This window comes from Micromesistius poutassou, assembly GCF_964030765.1.
Source record: "Micromesistius poutassou genome assembly, chromosome: 15".
Classification (NCBI taxonomy): Eukaryota; Metazoa; Chordata; class Actinopteri; order Gadiformes; family Gadidae; genus Micromesistius; species Micromesistius poutassou.
The window spans coordinates 12,563,947-12,572,104 of NC_140285.1; positions in this window are offsets into that span (position 1 = coordinate 12,563,947).

The following is an 8,158-nucleotide window of genomic DNA, read 5'->3' on the forward strand; positions in this document are numbered from 1 at the left end:
ACACACACACACACACACACACAGATGGGTATCTATGTTTGTGTAGGGACCACATCCAAATCGGGAGCTCGTATTCCTTCAGCTTGGGTGGATTTCGGGGCTTACGTTGATGTTTGTTTTGTTCCGTCTGCAGACAAGGTAACTTGTGCCTCTGGTTTCCCAGATCATCGTCTCTGCTGTCCTGATATCCCGAACGAGGCAGACTTCTAAGTCCTCGCCGGTATGACTTGTCGGGCTATATTTGCTTACATTTCTCTGGGACTGCGGTGGAGGAACTCAATTCCAATGTCTTGTTTGATTTTGCATAATGAGAGAGCTCTGCTGGCTGCTCACACGATAATGTCTTTGAGTGACAGCTTTGAAGATGGGTAAATCAAATGTGCACATTTTGACATACCTGACGGAGCGCGAAATGCAATTTTGTAATTTCTGTAAAAGCAGAGTGCAGCCTCCCCTCTTGTGGGACTGTCATGCGTGTCCAGGGTAGGCTGGGCGGAGCCGGAACCAGCTGTAGTGGAGGATTAGGTCCTTCCACTCTGTTTTGCCTTGTCAACATTTCTTATAACTTCCGGCTCTGCTGAGACCTAGGTTTTTACTTTGAGGAGGAAATAGAACAATAACAGATTTGATTCCAGATCAACTCCTTGATTCCAGTAAACCCCGCAGTAACCCCGGCCCACTCCCTCCCTGGGCCCCACGGAGCTGATGCCAGCTCATGGTCATTCCATTTGGTTTTCAAAGGATAACAGAGGATTCACACCACGGGCTAGGCTACGCTGGACAGTCTGACGCTATTATTTTTGACATCATGGGCGTCAACAGCCAAACAGGAAATAAACAACTGAAGCAATTGCTAGTGATTCCAAAAGCAATCAGAATTTCTGGACGCAGTCCGGAACCAGCGGAGTCTGAGTGGGCGTAGCAGGAAGCCAAGTAGCGCTCTGCACCTGCAGCGGCTGTGCAGAGGTCAGATCTTTGATTGTAATTGTTTTAATGCGTGTTGCACCACCTCTAAGTAGAGCAGTCCAGGATATTTCTGTGTTTAACGTCCCTGTGAGGGTTTTGGTAAAATGGTGGAAACAATATTAAATTAAAGACAAAATTTCATGTGAGCTCCACTGCCACTTAGTTATAAAAAGCAAAAGACTCATCGACGGATTGTGCAATTGAGACGAAGTGCATGAGAGAATACAAATTAGAACAATGTGCTAAAGTGTATTTGTTGAAGCATCACAATTTGTTGCCATTGCTCATCACTTTCTTGTCTGTGTGCCATAAGTGGCTTCTGTTGAGATATTGCCAGGAATCTTACGTCTTAACTTGGAACATTTGAAATTAAATAGCAATTGATACCTTGAAGAGGTTTTCATTTTGAGTTTATAAGTTTTACTACAAAAAAAAGTCCATCCATCCATCCTTCCATCTGCCCATCCAGAGGCACTCTCCCGCTTAAAGCCAATGTGATGCTGAATAGAAGTGTCACCAGGACTGGCCGACCCTTGGGCTTTCAGCCTGGGACCCTCCAGGGTCCCACTGTGACTCTGTTACGCTGAGCTCACCAATCAGGTGACTTCAGGAGTCGTGGGCCTTAAAGTCATACAGTCCCGCTAATCACAATGACTCAGTGTGTCGACAACTCACCGGTCATAATCAGAATGAGGCCAGCTTTATCCGTACAACCTTTTATCACAGTTACAGTGGACTTTAAAGCCTCAACGGTGAGAGATACACCCGTCTATGGATGACTATCTGTGTGATAGATAGTGATTGGGAAGACATAAATAGTACAAGATAAGTAAGAAACGCTTTTCAATGAAACCTGTGTGCTGAGAAGGAAGGAGAGGTGCTCAATCCGAACCACAACAGCATCCACTATACAGTATATATCCTCAGTCACCCACATGATCCAACCACTATCGTCACTCAAATGACTAAAATAAATCCAATTAACAAATGTGTCCAGAGCGTCGCTGCTGTTTGACGTTCAGCTGCTATCCAGCACCATGGACAGCGCTGGTGGAGAACCACAACGTGAGACCATGAAGTGTCCTCTGCAATTCGGATGCTAGACCACACTGTGAACGTGACACATCGTTTCACAGTAGTTTCCCCCCTCCTCTAATAAAGCTAGTGAGAAGAGTGAAACCCATGTTGTCAAGTTGCTTCTTTTTTATTCACTGCCGTCGGACACCCAACAGTACACACACACACGCGCACACACACACACACGCACGCACGCACGCACGCGCGCACGCACGCACACACACACACACACACACACACACACACACACACACACACACACACATGCACACACACACACACACACACACACACACTACCGGTTCAGCGGGTGCTGATTCATCAGCCCTACCTTTAAACCAATAGAGCCCTTAAAGGGCATGTTTTATGGGAACGTATGATGTCATATTATGCCTTTATAACTAGATTTATGTTGCTAAGAGCAGAGCCCTATAACACCTTTGCCTTGCTGCTCAGGAAGCATAGCAGCGAGCGATGGCTGCCTGGTGTTCAGGCCCGAGGAAGTGGAAAGAGGCATGGCTTGTGTTACCCATATAAGCCGTGATTTGCTTATGTGTGCATTTGCGTTCCGGCCTGCCCCAGGGGGAGACAGAGCAAACAGAGGCTCTTAAAGGCCTCTTATATTGTTGCATTACTTTGGCTGTAATGACTTCATTGATCAATTGTTTCCCCTAATAGTGTGTGTAGTACTGCCTCGCAGGGCGGTCTGTTTTTAATGATTAATGTGGAAAGCAATAGAGCTATAAATTGCTAACTGATAATTAGTCGGCATTTTCTTTTACGTTACCCGCCTGATTCACTTCAGGGGAAAAAAAATAAGAAATAATATCAGGCAACAGAAAAATGCTGTCATTATTCCTGACAATCACATAGGCATATCATTAAGGCCTATCTCTTTTATGAACAATTATTATTAATTGTTAATTGTTATTATCATCATTTCTTCCCTCATTCAGGAGTAATTCTTAATGGTAAGAAGAGCATTGAATGAGTCGGTTCACTATAGCCAATCACATGACCGACCCCATCACCTCCATCATTAATGACCAAAAAAAATAGCATTGTAGTGTTTTCATTGTTGAAAGAGAATTTAAATAGCAATACCCTGACGGTGTAAGGCAGTGTTTGACCGAAAAAAAATAAAGCAGAAAAAATATATTCGCCATTTATTCTCCTTGCTGCTGAGGGCCATAGCAAGCTGTGGAGGAGACAGGAATGAAGGTCCCGCGGGACGCTGAAACATCCTCCGCGTGCGTCCTCTGCGTGTAATTGAACAAATTAGCCACGAGCAGCTGTTACCTGTTAAAATGACCCGCTTTCATTTCATCACCACGTAGGACAAGAGGTCCGATAGCATCTGCACGCTACAGCTGTCAACCGTTGTGATTAGCTCGGCGATTCCCGCTTTCAATATATCATGACAAACGTAATTACCGCCAACATCTCTTTTTATGGATTCTACACATCCGCCAGGCACACGCCGGCACGCCAATTGGGCATCAATTACGAGCGGTCCGCTGCTGGTATTCTGTCCACTTGACTGGCCGGGACTTTATCAAACCACTGTCCAGTTCAGAGAGCCCCTAATGGGTAATATGTGTCGTCTAAACGCTATAGCGTCATTAAGTAAAAAATAAAATAATGAAGAAGGTTGTTAGCATTAGCGTTACAATCCTTCATTGGCACCTCTAGGTCGTTATGGGCTCCGCTTGAAACTTTAATTCATTTATTTTGTTAAGAATGCTAAATACCTATGGGGAGGAAGCTTGCTGAATCAAGTAATTTTACCTTTACGATATAGGCCTAACTCGCACTAACCCTCCACTCACAGAATATAAATGCAGTGTGAGGATGCAGTTTGAGCTTGTGAGCATTTAATGGTTTTCTAGAGGAGTAAATACAGCCTTTTCCCTTGAGCTTTGTTCCCTGTCGTCGCAGGAAGCTACTTTTTGTTTCAGGGAGAAAATAGTTGCTCTTGGAGGTGTCACAGGACAACAGCTTGGGTGGTAAATAGAGAAATAAACAATGTGCAAATAATTGATAGTACAAAAATCCAAATTTATGTTTCTCTATTTTCAGTGGCGGACCTACCATTAAGGCGGAGTAGGCGATTACCTTAGGCCCCCAACCAGTAGGGGGGCCCCCAACCGTACACAAACAGAGACAAAGCAAGACGAGTCTAAATGCGATAAGTATTTGGCAACGCTGCCAAAGATGACACCCTTTTTTACAGTTATTGTTGGGGATACAGACAGGAACAACAACGTCCAAAGCGTTGAACATGCCGCTACAGCAGCAGCAGCTAGCTGTGAAGTGGCGCTAGGTGAAGACCTGTGAGAAGACACGTCAATAAGTAGGACTCTCTCTCTCTCTCTCTCTCTTTTTCTTTTATATATATATACTGTGTGTATATATATGTATATATATATATATATATATATAGGCTTGTTTGAAATGTTCAATCTCAAGTGCAATGCCAATTGCAACCTCACACATACAAAGTAAATAATTCCTCTTGGCGTTATTTGCTAAGCATATGGCTGTTTGTGATGTTTTGCTAAGTAGGCCTATATGACTGTTTGTGGGGGTTTACCCTAACTACTTGTCTTGCTGTTATACTGATATTGATTTGATCTTAAAAAATAATAATAAACAGTGCTGGCATTTTGGCAAAGACGGGTGTTATCTGAAACCTTATTCTCTGTTTCATCCTGTTTTCATCCTGTTCCATCGTGACTATTAGTTTGTGTACTGCTACACTTGATGTGTTCTCTGCTTTCCATCTTCATTTTGGAGTAAAGTAGTGTATGCAGGGTTTAAAGGGGAAGATTTTTTTTCTCATCTCCAACCTTTACTTCCGTGTGGATTAGCTTTACCTGCCTATCCACCATTCAGTCGGTACATTGTTTTTCTCTGTCCTCTTTTAAAGATTGGATGAGGTGGGCCCCATACATATCTTTGCCTTGGGCCCCCAATTTGCTAAATCCGCCACTGTCTATTTTGACATTAGGTTGCAAATGGTATTTATTTCGGGGGATAATCAGTTATAGGCTACTGCACTGTAAAAAATAAAAAGTGAATTCAACTTGAAATTTCAAGGCAACTGTCTGCACAGGATTTTTGGGTTTTCATGTCAACTCAAACTTCTACGTTTTGAAGAAAATATCACACAGTTGTGCCAACTTAATTCTTATAGTTGTACCAGCTAATTTCAAAGTTGAGACAACTAAGTTTTTTTGGTCCAAATAACTTGTCATAACAATGAAAGTTTCAGAAATCGAATTGTACACACTAAGAATTCTAAGTCAATATTATATTGAATCATTCATGTGTAAAAACATCAATTTTGAGTTTTTATTACAAAGGAAATCCTATTTACAATTACACAAATGGACGATAAACCAGCTTTTTAAACAATTTAGCATGTTTATTTTTCACCATGAGGGTAATAAACAGCTTTAAAACTTAGGATGCCATAGGATTCATAGGATCCCAAATGTGACATGCTGGCTCTATATGCATGCAACATAAACTGGGGAGACCACGCTTTTTCAACAACAATAAAGAATTTATTTTTAAATAAATATAATAAGAAGTGTGGTGCAAGTCAACATAAATAAAAGTAACCAAAAAGTTCATGCGAAGATCAGTCCATGTGTTACAAACAAAGGAACAAAGGAACTCAAATGCCTGGAGGAGGGAGAAGCCAGGTCTGTTGTCTGGGCAGGCTCTATATACCGCGGTCCCGGTCCAACCCACACCTGCCCACAATCTCCTAATTAGTAGGGAGAGCAACACAGGCATACAAACAGCAGGGGTGGGGTCAAAGACCCACCTGGGTCGTCACATCCCCCCACTTAAAACAGAAGCCCACCTAGATGGGATTCTGTACCAAAGAAACAATCAAAACAATCAAAATAAATCAATCAATAACCAATCAATCCAAAACAAGTAGAAACAACCAACAAAAACTCAACCACCACCAGCTATCTCCAACCAACACTCATACACACTACCACTCCTCTCGCCCACCAGTCTCCGGACCTCCTGTCCCACAGCAAAACCGGGCCCAAGCACTTTAAGAGGGACAGGGGAGGAGTGAAATAATAACATGCATGAAATCAACCACCATTCCACCACCTCTGGGCGCTAACGCATGGGAAGTTGGAACCATAGGATTCAATTCGTATTTGTTTATTTTGCCAACTCAGTTTATGGAGTGAGATCAACTTTTAACCAGAAACGTTTGGAAGTTAGTTGAAACATCTCAAATAAACAGTTTACAGTGAAACTTGTAGTTTTATGTTCACTCAATGTAAAAATCCTTTTAAGACCAGCAATTTCAAGTTATCGTTTTTACAGTGTGTCATATTGCTACGATTGTCCAACTTATGGAGAAAGTGGATGAATATACAAAGGTTTGTGGCAAGAGCTGGCTCTCTGTAGTCACAGGTCTCTGACTCATATAAACACTGAACATAGTGTGTGTGTAAGCTACCCATGCAAAGACAAGTTGCTCTTCTCAGTCTTTAATGAGTACATGGGGAAAAAATACCACAGAGAAGTGTGCAGAAGGTCTCAACAGCATCACAGACGGGCTTACAAGTACACATGTTTGTAGTTATGCATGTCACGTTATGTTTGTTAAAGAAGACTTGCTTACAAAGAGGACAGGGGAAATGGAGGCAAAACGTACAAGAGGGATGTGAAAGTGAGCTATTTAAGAACCAAGAAATAACTAGAAACTTTCTGATATCCTCGGCTCATTATAAAGACCTTGGCTACAACGCTTCCTTCATATAATTCTTCATCCTAACATTAATATTTTATGTCTTCGTAATACAGAAAAAGCCATAGTTACATTCATTTTCCGCCTGGGATCTCATAAATCAAACACATTGTTGCTTTTCTATAATCCTCCCTGCAAGCAGAGAGATTCCTCTCCCAGCCTGCTGAGAGAGAAATCCATTTGATGCTAATAGTTGTCTCTTTTGCTCTTGCACATAATAAATTATCAATTGGAAAAGATGATCATCATTAAAAATGTATGGATGTTTTCAATGACCCTCTACTATTTTATCTCATAAGTGGCCTCAAATCACGGAGATAGCCTTGGTAGAAACACAGACACCGCTATTGCTTTTAAAGCAATCTCACAAATCAGGCTTTAGATTAATATCTCAATTCTGATGGCAGACGAGACTAATCTGGGTGAGTCAACACTGTTTGGACTGGCCACTGCTGGAACACAATTATTAAAATCCCTGTCTGAAAGCTTCATCCACTTGGGCAAAGGAGTTTACTTTCGTAGCATATCTCCGTAACGAAACAGGAAACAAAGTCTAGCTTTGCCCCCTGCTGTTTCTGGTTTCTGGCCCTGGCTCTGTGCCCCTATAAGTTCTGCTGTGACATAGCAGGACTGCTGGATCGTAGTTGACTTTTGCAGCAACTCTGACCGCCCTGTCGCCCCGTCTTCCACCCTGCGTTCCTCAAGTACTGCATACCATTTCTGAGTGGACTGAAAGACCGCCCGTCCCGTTTGGCAGCGTGTGTGAGTGATAGATGGCCACCGACAACATAACTGTGGAGCCTAATGTAATTGCGATGTAACAGTGGAAGACTGATCTCATTGAGGGCCAGGGTTATGTGCCCGGCACTGCACTCCTTACTCCGTTATCCCCCATCCCGTGCTAAACCATAATGTGCTCTGCTCCAGTCATTCAATCCAGGGGCACACCCCCCCCAGCCCCCGCCACAGAAGAAAATAAATAACACTTCCCTCCCTTTTTGTACTCAGGAAGTGCCCGTCATAAGAATCATCTTTTGCGGAAAAACTGCCACTTGCAATGGTGGCCGATTGCCACGTGACCTCCAGCGTATCCACCCTGAGTCTGAGCAGAGGCCCTTCTGCTCGTGTGCTGCCTGGTGGGAGAGCAATAGAGAGTTCCAATAGCGCCCCCCCCCCCCCCCCTCGCCGCTGTCTGTGAACTGTTTGACTGTTTGAACCCTGTGTTGTCATTTCATTCACTCGTTTATTTATTTATCCCGTGGCCACTCCCCTGCCACCACAGATATGGGATCAGTCTGTGAGAGGATTAAACTATCGGTTCACCGC